Source organism: Bison bison, unplaced genomic scaffold, assembly GCF_000754665.1.
Source record: "Bison bison bison isolate TAMUID 2011002044 unplaced genomic scaffold, Bison_UMD1.0 scf7180017864092, whole genome shotgun sequence".
Taxonomy (NCBI): domain Eukaryota; kingdom Metazoa; phylum Chordata; class Mammalia; order Artiodactyla; family Bovidae; genus Bison; species Bison bison.
In genome coordinates, this window is record NW_011494664.1 from 493736 (window position 1) to 507176 (window position 13441).

At 44.9% G+C, this 13441-nt stretch overlaps 1 long non-coding RNA gene across 1 annotated transcript; it reads left to right on the forward strand.

Moving 5' to 3' along the window:
* Positions 1–860: 860 nt before the first annotated feature.
* LOC104987284 lies at positions 861–8683 on the forward strand. Its single transcript, XR_825109.1, has 3 exons — positions 861–902; positions 5341–5418; positions 8516–8683. It is a non-coding gene; the product is annotated as an uncharacterized LOC104987284 (long non-coding RNA).
* The last annotated feature ends 4758 nt before the right edge of the window (positions 8684–13441 follow it).

Below are 13441 nucleotides of genomic sequence, written 5' to 3' on the forward strand. Positions count from 1 at the left end.
TGCAGCTAGAGAAAGCCTGTGTGCTTCAACAAAGCCGGGTGAAGCCAAAACACACAAACAAAAAGTCTATAGCCCCTCCAGACTGATTCCTCTGCCCTGCCCTGCCCTACATTTATGGCTTTGGCTGGAACCAGAGCCCGGGTGTCACAGCCTCTGGGCTGAAGAGGGCAGCTGAGTTGGATCCAGGAAGCAGGCAGGGTACAGGCCTCTCTTGACCTTAAGGAAGAAAGCAAGAGCCTTATCAGATCTACAGGACTGGCCAAGTGGTTCTTCCTGGGGGTATGGGTACAGACCCAGAGGAAAGGATTTCAGAGTTTGCTTGAAAAAACCCAGACTGTGTGACCTCTGTCAGCACTTAATCTCTGCGGGCAGGGAGTCCTGACAGGCCCAAGCTGCAATTCCATGGCCTCCAACCCTCGTAGTAGCCAGTAGGTTTACATTCCAGGTGAAAAAAACACACTTCTATTTAGCACACTTTGCCATTAGTTATCATTTTTGCCCGACACCCCACTCTGCACTGGTTAGCTTGAGCATGATTGTTCTAAATCAAAGGCTGTTTCCCCTGCAGAAGGAGGCCTGGGCACACCCGTGGCTCTCTACAGCAGCTTTTCTGAGTTCCCGCTCCCCTTCTGTCCATCTTGGGAACTGTGTCAGCATTTGGGGTTAGAATAAGAGAGTGGAAGGTGGGGAATTCCCTGGCAATCCAGTGGTTAGCATTTGGCGTGTTCACTGGCTGGGTTGGTTCACTGGTCATCAAACTAAGATCCCACAAGCTGCTCAGTGTGGCCAAAAAAAAAAAAAGTGGACTGTGCTGTTTTTATTATTTAAACTGAATGACTAGCTCCCTTACAAAAGCTCTCCCGGAAGCGGAAGAGATGGAGCTGAAGGGCAGACAGACCCCGGTGAGCCTCTCCATTTTCTTCTCTGCCTATTAGTGCAATGCTTTCCCACCTGGTTTCCCTGCTGCTCTGCCTTCTGCAGTCCTCCCACCTCTGCACACTCCTCTCCACACTCCTTTTCCTCCCTCTTCAGAGTTGGGCTAAATTTGGAGAGCTGCCTGGAGTCCCCTTCCCAGGAATAGGGGCAGGAAGGGGGCACCCAGGACTGCTTCCTACCCACAGGGGAATCGCTCAGCCAGAGTGCCTTTCAAACTCTGACCTGTGCTTCTGACCTCTATACCCTGGTGTCCTCCCTGGCCCCAGGTTCTTGCCACTTAGCTCAGGGCAGGCAAATTCAGGCTTTGGCTCCCAGACAACAATATTTGAGCCCAGGAGAGCCTGCTTCACTGCACTGACTCTCCTGGGCTTGAGATGCTCACTGTTTTCTTTCCCGTAACTCCGCACACTTCCTCCTCTCCATTTCATTCTGTTCTCAGTTTTCACTCTCTTTGGAAGAGAAGTGCGGTTCTAACTCCTCCTGTGCGACGCCTGGTACACGGATGGCTTCTTGCTTTCAGCTTCCTGGCTCTGCTGCAGTGACCTTTGGAATTTCATGGCTCCCTGCCACAGACCTCCCTTCTTCCCAGCATCTGTTTAAACACCACGCTTCCGGTGGCAATGCCCTTTGCCTTTCTAACCTTTTTGTCATCTGGCTCCAAATTCCAAAGGGGATTTTACTGCCCGTCAGGTCAGAAACCATGCCCTGTGGCTGGAAGAAAAGCCTTAATAGTACATTTTCCTTGGATACGGGGTTGCCAAAATCTTAAAGGCTGGCACTTGGGAAAATTTCAAGACTTTTCCTCACAAGCTGAACAAAAAACCACAGCCTGTAGCCCAACGTTCGATGCTTTCCCGCATGAGGGCCAGTTTGCCTGCAAGCCTTTCCTCCAGTCCACCCTCCCTTCCTTCAGCTAACACTTGAACTTTATCCAGTACCCTGGCTTCCTGGACTTTGCTTAAGCTCTTACCTCTGCCTGGATCACCTTCCCCCACTCCATCTTCTATTTCTGCATGGCACAATTTCTACTATTTTCTTTTCTTTTTAAAAAATATCTATTTATGTAGCTGGACCAGGTTTTGGTTGGAGCATGGGGGATTTAGTTCCCTGCCCAGGGATCGAACCCCGGTCCCCTGCATTTGCAGCTTGGAATCTTAGCCACTGGAACATCAGGAAAGTTTCTCAAGTATATTCTAAGTATTAATGCCCATGCCTAAAAGTTTTCCTTGGTCCCTTCCCATCTGACTTAATCTCTCCCCAAAACCCCTGCCCTTCTATTGTGTTATTTTGAACTATAGCTTTCTTGATACAGCTATTGAGATATAATTCACATACCATCTATTTAAAGCATACAATTCAATGGTTTTTAGCATAGTCACAGAATTGTGCCACCATCTCCACCATCAATTCTTGAATATTTTCATCACCTACCTCCATTCCACACTTTAACTGTCACCCACCAATCTACACCCCTAAACCTTTCCCAAATCTTCTCCGGCCCTAAGCGACCATGGTCTACTTTCTGTCTCTATAGATTTGCCTATCAGGACATTTCATATAAATAGAATCATATTGTATGTGGTGTTTTGGAACTGACTTCTTTTAATTAGAATAGTGTTTTCAGCACTACTTCATCCAAGGGGCATATTTTAAAAACATTCTAACATCTCTGAAATAAGAGTACGTCTTCACATCAAGGCTGTGTATAGGGTAATTAGCAGTAGTCTTTCTCTCTTAGTAATATCTAAAATAAGGATGCACCTTCCAATCAAGGGCATCAAATTCAATGAAATGTTTTATGTCTCTGCCTTACTGCCTATCACAATCTGCTTTATAGTGAACTCACTTGTTTATGAGCTTCCCTGGTAGCTAAGATGGTAAAGAATCTGCCTGTAATGCAGGAGATCCAGTTTCAATCCCTTGGTCAGGAACATCCCCCGAAGAAGGGAATGGCAACCCACTCCAGTATTCTTACCTGGAGAATTCCATGGACAGAAGAGGCTGGTGGACTATAGTCCATGGGGTCGCATAGAGTCAGACACAACTGAGCGACTAACACTTGTTTGTGCATCTATCTTGTCTTGTAACCTATAGGCTCCAAAAGGACAATATCTTTTAAAGGATGTAGCAGAGTACTTGGCTTTCAAGAAATGCTCAGTAAATATGAAAAAAGAGCTAATGCTATGTTCAGAGACATAGTCTCCAATAACAACACAACAGAGCAGGAGAAAGGTACAGATCTTCATGCATACTTGTTAAGAATGAAGTGTTCTTACTGTTGTAAAGTTTCTGGTGACTGATATCATCTGAGCACCTGTGTGCCAGTTCCTGTGTTCTGAGAAGAGAGTGTTACAAAGATGGTCATGTTCCCACTCCTACTGCTACTGCTAAGTCACTTCAGTTGTGTCCGACTCTGTGTGATCCCATAGACGGCAGCCTACCAGGCTACCCCATCCCTGGGATTCTCCAGGCAAGAACACTGGAGTAGGTTGCCATTTCCTTCTCCAATGCACGAAAGTGAAAAGTGAAAGTGAAGTCGCTCAGTCATGTCTGACCATCAGCAACCCATGGACTGCAGCCTTCCAGGCTCCTCTGTCCATGGGATTTTCCAGGCAAGAGTACTGGAGTGGGGTGCCATTGCCTTCTCTGTCCCATTCCCAAGGAACTCATGTTTTGAAAAGATATTTATATAAATGGTTATACAACAGGGAGGACAGATAAATGTGGCATTGGGGCTGCCAATGCTATGAGACAGAGGTGGAAGAGAGAGAGAGAGTGTGGCATCTGTACTTGAGGCAGGAGGCAGATGCCACCCCCTACAGGGTAAAACAATTACAGATTCATGAAATGTCAAGACAATATAGGACAATTAAGGGAGGAGACTGGGCCCTGCCCAGACCACATATTCTCCATGAAGTCAGGAGACTTCTCTGACCACACATAACCAGAAAAGGCTCCTTGCAGGCCAAAGGGGAGTTATGTCAAGGGATGTTCTACCCAGATGTCTTTTCAGTAAAATCCATCTTGGCTAAGAGATGCATGTGCACACACAGGAGGATCCTGAGATCTACCAACTATGGACCGTGATCCAGGCAAATCAAAGTGATTGGCCACAGGAAACCCGGAAGAAATATCCCATAAAAGTGATCCAAACAGCCATGAGGGCGTGACTCAGTTGCTCTCTCTCTCCCTGAGTCTGCCCCTGTGTCTGTCCACATGGACTGTACTCTTTTCCCTTCTAATAAATACTTTACTTGCTTCACTACTTTCCATCTTTGTGGGAATTCTTTTCTGCAAAACCAAAGCGCCAGGGCCCTTGTCACTGACCATTGGTGTAGTGGCTAGGATTTGGTGCTCTCACCGCTGTGACTTGGCCTCAATCTCTGGCTGGGAACCCAAGCCCCACTCCAAGCCATTGGAGGCCAAGACCACCCGAGATCTTACTTAACTCTTAAGCACCTAGAATATGGACTTTATAGTCTGACAATCCTGGGTTTTGCCATTTCTCTGTAAACTCGGCCATGATAGTGAACTCTCCATGGCTCCATTTTTTTTTTTTTTTTTTAATGTATTGATTTATTTGACTGTGCTGGCTCTTACCTGTGGCCTGTAGAATCTAGTCCCCTGACCAGGGATTGAACTCAGGCCCATTGCCCTGGGAGCTCAGAGTCTTAGCCACTGGACTACCAGGAAAGTCCCCATGGCTCCATTTCTTTATACAATGGGCATTTAAAAAGTGTGTATCTCTTATAGCCATTGTAAGAGTCAATTGAGACAATGAGTGTAAAATACCTGGCATATTAGTAAGTGCTCAAATAAATGATAATTATTCTTGTGAATTTTATTTATTTATTTACTTTTGGCTATGCTGCCAGATCTTAGTTTCTTGATCAGGGATTGAACCTGGGCCCCAGCAGCGAAAGCACAGAGTCCCAACCACTGGACTGCCAGGGAATTCCCTCTTGTGAATTTTAGATCATTAAACCTTTGGGGATTTTAGAAGTTATTTAATCAACCCTTCTCCTGTACACCTAACTTTATGCTATAGGATCAAAATAGTACATGGTTTAGTATTGTGGAGGAGGAGGTAGGAGCAGGCTTCCTGGAGGGGAGATGCTGGAAGACTGAGAGACGTTAAAATGTGGAGAATTTTCACAAGTGAGATGGGCACTTTGAAGGTGAGTTTGAGGAGGCCTGTTCCTCTAGCCCAGCCCACTGGCTCTCCTTTTCTTCTCCCCATTTGCAGCCACTTAGTGTATTTTAATGGAGACTTTACATTTACATATGTAAACTCTGCCCTGTATTTGAGCGGTTCTAGGCAGGAAAGTTAGGCAGGAAAGTCTCAGCCGAACGTGAATGACAAGCTCTGATCCTTCTTGTTGTGTATTATTTTTCCCTTCTCAGCAAACTTTTCTCTGGACTGTCAGGGGCTGAGCTTGCTGCATTTTCATTCCTCTAGTATGATGCGCAAAGGAGTCTTATGTAAGTGTTTTTGGTTTTCTTTTTTTAACTTTTTCTTAATACTAGCAAGAGTTGTTGAATGAAAGAATGACCATTGAAATATTAACAAGAGTTGTTGAAAGAAAGAATGAATGACTATTGAAATACTGACAAGAGTTGTTGAATGGAAGAATGAGTAACTATATATTCTGAATAAATAATGAATACATTAACGAATAGTTACTGGGTGGCCTTTAACAATAGGCTCACCAAAAAAATTACATTTATTTTCCCAAGGAAAAATCAGGTGTAGATGAAAGCTAAAAGAATTCATTCATTTATTAACATTTCTTTTCAGTTTTAGGAATAATATTTCACTTATATCAGTTTAATCAACAGAGCTAGAATGATTCAGTTTATATAGTTGGCTTCTTTCCTGATAGGTGCCTGGGAAACAGTGTTTTTTAATTTTTTTTTTTCTGCTAGTATACAGACTAATAACATTGTTAGTCCTGTGGCTTCCAAACTATGTCTAAAAGAAGATGTTGAAAGATACACCAGGCCAAGAAACACTTTTGGAAACCGAGTCTATGCTCTTTTCTCCCCCTGGGTGTAGAGCAAGGTGGTCTGGCTCCAAGACCTGCTTATGGAATTTAGGCACAAGCGATAAGGTCTCCCTGGGAGCTCCCACCCATCCTCTAATCTGTTTAAGATCTTGATCAAAGGTTTGTAAATTTCACCAGGATCTGAACCTTTTGAAGGTCCCAACCCTTCCTGCCCTTCCCCTCCTTTGTAACTTTCTGTCTCTTACAAAATCCTTTTCACTTGGGTTAATGATCAGTTACTCAACAAATATTTGTATCTAGAACCAGTTTTTGTCTCTTAAGAATTGACAGTCTTCGTGGGGAGATAAGTTAAAGACAATTAAACCGTGTGATTCAGCAATTGTATTTCTGAGTATAACCCAAAAGAATTGAAAGCACAAACTTGAACAGGTATTTGTATACCCACATTCATAGCAGCATTACTCACAAGAGCCAAAGTGTATAAACAATCCAAATGTCCACTGATGGATGAATGGATACACAAAATGTGGTACATACAGGGACTTTCCTGCTCGTCAGGTAGTTAAGAATCCACCTTGCAATGCAGGGCACACAGGTTCCATCCCTGGTTGGGGAGCTAAATCCCACAAGCTGAGGAATGACTAAGCCCGAGCTCTGCAACTAGAGCCCGTGTGCTGCAAAGAAAGATGCCACATGACACAATTAAGACCCAAAGCAGCCAACTAGATAAAAACAAATAAAATGTGGTATATAAATACAATGAAATACTATTCAACCTTAAAAAGGGAGGACATTCTGATACATGGATGAATCTGGAAGGCATTATTCTTGGTGAAATGAGGCCAAAAGAAGAGGACACGCAAGATTCCACTTATTTGAGGCACATAGAGTAGTCAGATTCATAGTGACAGAATAGAATTGGTTGCTAGGGGCTGGGGGACGAAGAACGGGGAACTAGTGCTTAACAGGCATGTGGTTTCAGTTTGGGAAGATTGAAAAGTTCCGGGGATGGATGGTGGTGCTGGTGGCACAGGTATGTGACTGCATTAAGGCCACTGAACTGTACCCTTAAAGTGAAGTCACTCAGTCGTGTCTGACTCTTTGTGACCCCATGGACTGTAGCCCACCAGGCTCCTCCATCCATGGAATTTTCCAGGCAAGGGTACTGGAGTGGGTTGCCATTTCCTTCTCCAGGAGGTCTTCCTGACCCAGGCATTGAACCTGGGTCTCCTGCATTGTAAGCAGACACTTAACCATCTGAGCCACCTACTAGAAATAGTACCCTTAAAAAATAGCTGTAATTGCTAAGAAGGGCTTCCCTGGTGGCTCAGTGGTAAAGAATCTGCTTGACAACGCAGGAGACGTGGTTCGACCCCTGGGTTGGGAAGATCCCCTGGAGAAGGAGATGGCTACCCACTCTAGTATTCTTGCCTGGAGAATTCCATGGCAGGGTATAGTCCATAGGGTCCCAAAGAGTTGGACACGACTGAGCAACTAAACAGTGACAACATTGCAAAGAGGCCACATGACTCGAGCAACTCTGTCTGCTCATCTACTGAGTCCACTGATAACTTTGTCTCTTCAGCTCCTTTTCCTTGGCTGGTCTGGAGGCTTTCCTCTCTCTTGGCCCTCAGTGTTGGCCTATGGGGACTGTTAGGGAGGTTAGCCTGGTTAGTGCTGTAGGTTAGTGCTGTAGGAATCCTGCAGCCAGTGTGTGGGTTGCTGAGGTCTGGACTGGGACAATGTGCAAAGAGTCTAGGCATACAGGCTGAGGCTTGAAGCCTTTACAGCTGTCATTTAGCAATGCAGGTGTGAGACGATGGGAGCCTGCATCAGATGTGGGGTTGAAGAGATGGAGCGAAGTGTAGAGATTTGCGAGAGCTTAGTGGTCGCCGACAGGAAGAGCAGCATAAGGAGAAAGAGCACTCGAGGCAGACACCAGATTTCTGGTTTGGGTGACACGGTGGATGAGAAGGCTGCTGCTGAGAGGTGGTTACAGTGGGTCGAAAGTTTTAGGGGAAACAAAGACGTCTGTTTTCTGTTTTTGGACATGCTGAGTTTAAGGGGCTTGCAAGATATCCAAGTAGCCATTTATTCTAAAGGAAATAGCAGTTTTAATTTCATACAAAGAAGACTCAGAAGGATCCATTAGAAGAGCAGACTGAGACTAAAAAAAAAAAGGGAGAAAAGTAATGTTCAGAAATCTTCCAAAGAGAATATAGGACCAGATGTGCAGCTTGAATACTTTTGGCATCTTCCAGTACAAGTCTGATTTCTGATTTATGTTTATTTTCAGCAAGTAACCCACACTCAGTTTGCTTCTCTTGGTTCTCATTAACAAAATCACTGATTGGGATCCAGAACTAGTTCTGTGGTCTTGCTGATTGAAAGCCAAGCCATGATTTTCAGGGCTTAAAAGGAAAGAATAAGACCCTTTAGTTGTTCCACATTATAAAATGCAACCCCCTAATTTTATCTCATTGTGAATGGTTTCTTTGTTCTAAGCTTGACTTGCCTTCAAAAGGATTTTCATTGGGGAGGCATTTCTATTATTTAATTTGCTTTGTTTTTAGATTATGCATACCTCCCATTTTACATCTATCATCACTGTGGCTGCAAACTTCAGACATTACTTCTGGGATCAGTGATTGGCCTTGGCTTTTCCTGCCTGGCCCTGCTTTCTCAAGGCCCTTGCAGGCTTGAAGATTCAACCACATAAATCATCAAGCTTATACCTGAGACCTTCCTCCATCTGCCTAAACTTGGCTGAGTTTCTCTTCACACGCTAGGCGTCCGTCTTTTGAGACCCCGTGCAGAGAACACTGAAGACAGAACGTCTGGGTTCTGGATACTGTCTCACTGCTAGTCAGTCTGTGTGACAAGAAACAGTCTTGCTTTTGTGTACTATGTTGCAATATACCAGGTACTTTTGTGTGTGTTCAATGGCTCAGTCCTGTCCAGTTCTTTGCAATTCCATGGATTGTAACCCACCAGGCTCTTCTGTCCCTGGAATTTTCCAGGCAAGAATACTGGAGTAGGTTGCCATTTCCTACTCCTAACCCAGGGATCCTCCTGACCCTGGGATCCAAACCACACCTCTTGCGTCTCCTGCATTGGCAGGCAGATTCTTTACCACTAGTGCCACCTGGGAAGCCCAAGGTACTTTTACATTCTTTATTACATCATCACCTCCTGGGCCTCAATTTCTTCATCTGTGAAATGGGGATAAACATATGTGCTTATCAGAACACTTGTAAGGATCATGACTGATGAGATACAGAGTTCACAGGAAGACACCAAACATGATTTTAAAATATATACAGTATTAAATTTACAGCTCATGTTTCTGAAACTCCTCAACAGTTATCCTCCTGGTCTTCTTTCCATCAAAAGTAACCGGCAGTTCCTATTCCAATGCTCTTTTTAATATTAGCTATAGTAATACCATTCATCAAGTTCTTACCAGGGTAGATTATTATTGCATTAAGAATCCCTGTTAGGGACTTTCCTGGTGGTCCAGTGGCTAAGACTCCTCATTCCCAATGCAGGGGGCCCAGGTTCAATCCCTGATCAGGGAACTAGATCCCACATGCTGCAAATCCCGCAGGCCACAGCTAAAGATCACACATACTGAAACTAAGACCCGGCACAGCCAAGTAAATAAATATTAAATAATAGAATCCCCATTTAGTTCGCAGTCTTGAAAGTAGGTACAAATATGTCCATTTTGCAGATAAGGAAACAGAGGCTCAGCGAGGTGAAAGTAACCAACCCTGTTTCACACAGTGAACACGTGGCAAAGACAGGATTGTAAACCGGGTTGGCTGTGAATCTGGACTTCTGCTCTTAATCATTACCATTTACTGACTCACTCAGCTCTCCACTTTTCAGTTTAGTTTTTCTTTTTTATATACTCTCTTGAAAGTGAAAGTGAAGCTGCTCAGTCGTGTCTGACTCTTGGCAACCCCATGGACTGTAGCCCACCAGGCTCCTCCGTCCACGGGATTGTCCAGGCAAGAATACTGGAGTGGGTTGCCATTTCCTTCTCCAAGCTCTCCACTTTTCAAAGCACACTCTTCTTTCCTTCTTCTTCCTCTGCCTCCCTCTATCTCTTTCCTAAAATAACTTTACTTCCAGGCCTTGAAAACGCCTATTTTGGAAACCACAAGTACATAAAGGAAACCTGGTTGGTGTTCTTCACCGACTTGGGGCCAGACGGAGGTGAGGGGGTAATGGACAAAGGGAAAGCACGTTTGCCATGTTTGCCTCACCCTGTGGTCTTTATCCGGACAAGAGATGCCAGAGCAGCGGACCAGGTCTTGAGAAGAGAAGTGATCCTCCTCTGCCTTTCAGCTGCCCACTCCCTGGACTCCTCCTTTTTGACTTTCAGGCTTTCTACCCCAAATCTTGTATGACTTGGGGGCTGGCCAGAGGTGGGAGGGTTTGGGAGCCCAGCCGGAAAGGGGGATGGGGAGAGGAAGAAGATTAAGGAAAGAAAAGCAGCTGGAACTCATCTCCTGGGGACTGGCCAAGAAGGAGGCCCAGGCCCTGGGAAATCTGCTTGTCTCTGTCTCCTGTTACACAGCCCCCTCCCAGCCTCCTCTGCAGCCTGTGTGACACAGGACTTAGCCCACTAGTGGCGGCTCCCAATAGAAGGTGCTCCCGCTGCCCGGCAGATATGGAGACCCCCCCCCAGGAGAGGAGACGTGCTTCCAGGCTGCAAGGAGCTCCTTGCCAAAATGGAGAGACATCCTTCCAAGTGTCAACACTGCAAATCAGAAAATTAAACAAATCCCCGGGTGGGCAGGACTGCAGTCAGCAAGGCAGTGTGGTGAGCAAACATGTGGGTATTTAGGGATGGGAGGACAATAAAGGTACTGATCTCGATAGAAGGCGAAGTCTAAACCTTCAGTCTTTTCTGCAAAACTCTGGTCTCCAGAGGAGCCCAGCAGAGGGTAGAAGCTGGTGCATAAGGGAAAGAACCATGGAAGGAATTTGACGGAATGAATTTGGGGTGAGAAAAATCCTCTGGAGGATCTTAAAGTCATTCCAAGCTTGTTTTCAATTTAGAGAAAATTAGGTCATCCTGGAATCATCCTTGGTCTGTGCATGAGGTCAGGAGAAACTATTTTTGAAAATAGATTATGTCATGTCACTTCCCTGCTTGAAGCCACTGGAGTTTCCGTCAGAATAAAAGTAAATCCCAAAGTTCCTGCCGTGGCCTGCAGACTTCATGACAGGTTCCTGCTGATCTTTAACACCTCATTTCCCATCCAACCAGCTCCAGCCCTGCTGGCCTTCCTAGGTTCTGAGAACTTCAAACTTAGGGCCTTTGCATCGATATTCCCTTTACCTAGAAGTGTCCCTGGCCTCTGCTTATGATAGTACTTTTTAAACGACAGGTCATGACCCATCAGTGGTCAGTGAAATTAATTTAGTAGGTCATAACCAACTTAAAAAATATTGTAGAAAATGGAGAATTCTTAAAGAGATGGGAATACAGACCACCTTAGCCACCTCCTGAGAAACCTGTATACAGGTCAAGAAGCAACAGTTAGAACTGGACATGGAACAACAGACTGGTTCCAAATTGGGAAAGGAGTACATCAAGGCTGTATATTGTCACCCTACTTACTTAACTTATATGCAGAGCACATCATGAGAAATGCCAGGCTGGAAGAAGCACAAGCTGGAATCAAGACTACTGGGAGAAATATCAATAACCTCAGATATGCAGATGACACCACCCTAATGGCAGAAAGTGAAGAGGAACTAAAAAGCCTCTTGATGAAAGTGAAAGAGGAGAGTGAAAAAGTTGGCTTGAAACTCAACATTCAAAAACGAAGATCATGGAATCCAGTCCCATCACTTCATGGCAAATAGATGGGGAAACAATGGCAGCAGTGACAGACTTGATTTTCTTGGTCTCCAAAATCACTGCAGATGGTGACTGCTGCCATGAAATTAAAAGATGCTTGCTCCTTGGAAGGAAAGCTATGACCAACCTGAAAGTGAAAGTGAAAGTCACTCTTTGCAACCCCATGGACTATACGGTCCACGGAATTCTCTAGGCCAGAATAGTGGAGTGGGAAGCCTTTCTCTTCTCCAGGGGATCGTCCCAACCCAGGAATCAAATTGAGGTCTCCTGCACTGTAGGCAGATTCTTTACCAACTGAGCTATCAGGGAAGCCCCATGACCAACCTAGACAGCATATTAAAAAAGCAGAGACATTACTTTGCCAACAAAGATCCATCTAGTCAAAGTTATGGTTTTTCCAGTAGTCATGTATGGATGTGAAAGTTGGACCATAAAGAGCTGAGTCCTGACGAATTGATGCTTTTGAACTGTGGTGTTAGAGAAGACTCTCGAGAGTCCCTTGGACTGCACAAGGGATCAAACAAGTCCATCCTAAAGGAAATCAGTCTTGAATATTCATTGGAAGAATTGACGCTGAAGCTGAAACTCCAATATTTTGACCACCTGATTCGAAGAGCTGACTCCTTAGAAAAGACCCTGATGCTGGGAGAGACTGAAGGCAAGAGAAGGAGATGACAAAGGATGAGATGGTTGGATGGCATCACTGACTCAATGGACATGAGTTTGAGCAAATTCTGGGAGATGGTGAGGGACAGGGAGGCCTGGTGTGCTGCAGTCCATGGGGTCACAAAGAATCAGACACAACTGAGCGACTGAACAACAAGAAATATAATAGAGAATATATAATAAGGACTTGTCTTATGAAATCTATGTGGATACATATATTCTGGATCATGATATAAAGTAAAATTCTTACTAATGAGTCTGAGTCCTTAAACTTTGACAGTCACTAGCTCAGGAGTTGGTTGTACATAACTCAGGCTTTTATTTTCCTAACAGGGGTAACTTTGATTTACAAGAAGCTTTCTCATCTCTTTGGAGAGCCACTACTATGAATGTTTGATAGAAATGAATTGATCCTGGCCTCAAAAATGAATCAGATCAGATCAGATCAGTCGCTCAGTCGTGTCCGACTCTTTGCGACCCCATGAATCGCAGCACGCCAGGCCTCCCTGTCCATCATCAGCTCCCGGAGCTCACTCAGACTCACGTCCATCGAGTCAGTGATGCCATCCAGCCATCTCATCCTCTGTTGTCCCCTTCTCCTCCTGCCCCCAGTCCCTCCCAGCATCAGAGTCTTTTCCAATGAGTCAACTCTTCTCATGAGGTGGCCAAAGTACTAGAGTTTCAGCTTTAGCATCATTCCTTCCAAAGAAATCCCAGGGCTGATCTCCTTCAGAATGGACTGGTTGAATCTCCTTGCAGTCCAAGGGACTCTCAAGAGTCTTCTCCAACACCACAGTTCAAAAGCATCAACTCTTCGGCGCTCAGCATTCTTCACAGTCCAACTCTCACATCCATACATGACTACAGGAAAAACCATAGCCTTGACTAGACGGACTTTTGTTGGCAAAGTAATGTCTCTGCTTTTGAATATGCTATCTAGGTTGGTCATACATGA